Genomic DNA, 1678 nt, shown 5'->3' with positions numbered 1-1678 from the left:
CTTTGAGGCCTCCCTGGTACATGTACTTATTACTGGAAACACCTACTGTTAAATAGATTCAGCATATTATGCACAGTCATCTATAAATCAGGGCCCAATTTTCTCTTCTTCTGGCAGTCCATGCCCTGGGAGCTATCCATGAGACGACAGGTGATTGTTGAGAGACATAAAGCAGTGTAACAAGCGGAAGAGTCATGGGAATCTGAGCCACTTCCTCATGCAACTTACCTGTGCCTTCAGCGACAGCACACGCCCCAATCTCACATGTGCTGCTGTGACCTGATGACGGAACATGGCTGTGCACATCCCACTCTGTCACCTAACAGACCACCCCACACCTAGTTCATTGTGGCATCTAGATGACAGAGAAACAGGGCCCCTCAGACAGTGTTCCTTCTCTACTATCCTGGTGATAAGCTGGAGGTTGCTTCTTGAAAGGAGAAGAGTTTTCTCTGAGGATGACATGATTTTGTTCTTAAACTCATGCAGTGTTTCAGCTCTACAAAGGTGTCACAGGGCATACCTATCAGCCATAGACACTTGGGGAACCATTGGTCCAGCTGGTTGATATGGCCTGAGTGACAGAACAGCCCACATAGCAAGTGCGACCTATGGCAAAGCTCTCTCTCACTTTAGCTCACAGTCAAAACTACCATTTAAAAATAATGTACCAAAAATGAGTAAATGTAGCTTTCCAAATCCAAAGAAGCTCACTAGGCATTACATCTCTTTCTTAGTAACTTAACTAGAAGGATCAAGTGTAGTAATTTTGCTTAATCATTTTTGTTTGTTTTGTTTTGTTGTTGTTTCCGTAAGCTTGGAAAGGATCTTGTAACATGCCTTGAATGTCTCACCGAGCTACCAGGCCTGTGTATTCTAGTGGGATTCCCTTCTCGGCCTCTGTCACGCCTGCTTCTTTCTTTCCAAAATATCCAAGAGAGCTGCTACTTCCTATCCCTGATTCCTATCAGCCCAATATCAATGGACGGTCTAATTGAAGTCTTGCTGAATGGAGGAGATGTGATCAATGCTCCTGCAGGTGAGATTGTAACAGAGGGCTGGAGTATTGATATAGCTCTAAAATAGAACAAAAAATATATATTTCTGGCTTTGTAAGCTGAAAGCAATTATTGGGGTTGTTGTTTTTGGTGGTTCTTTACTAGCATAATGAAAAAATTCAACAAATCAATAATTGGCTACCAAATATCAGGGGTAAGTCCCTTTACTCTAGTAAAGAAACCGCATGTGGAACAACATCTAGAATTGGAGTCACAGCTTGATTAAGTTTAAATCAATCTACATAATTCTCTCAGATGTCTGGGTTTTGCTCAAGTCAAACAGGTGAGGTCTAATGAGGATAAGGTAGGAATCACAACTTCTGTTTGCTTCAAATCTTTAGTGGTGGCAACTTTGGGAAAACATCTCCAAGTCCGGTTTGTAAACTCAGATTTTATATCTACATCGCTGCCTCTCTTGTGTATACTCATTCTCACCCAGTTCTTCCATTCTAATATGCCCCTAGTTCTCCTAACCATTGTACCCGCTGACTGAGCATGACCTTTGGTAGATGTCGTGTACTCCTTCTCCTGTGACTCTTAGGGAACAAAGGATCTATCTATATTATTACCTTCAGATTGACCACAACCCACTGTTTATGTTACTTGCTTGAACTGTTTTT

Source organism: Myotis davidii, unplaced genomic scaffold (genome assembly GCF_000327345.1).
Source record: "Myotis davidii unplaced genomic scaffold, ASM32734v1 scaffold53, whole genome shotgun sequence".
Classification (NCBI taxonomy): Eukaryota; Metazoa; Chordata; class Mammalia; order Chiroptera; family Vespertilionidae; genus Myotis; species Myotis davidii.
Note: the sequence above shows the minus strand (reverse complement) of the source record.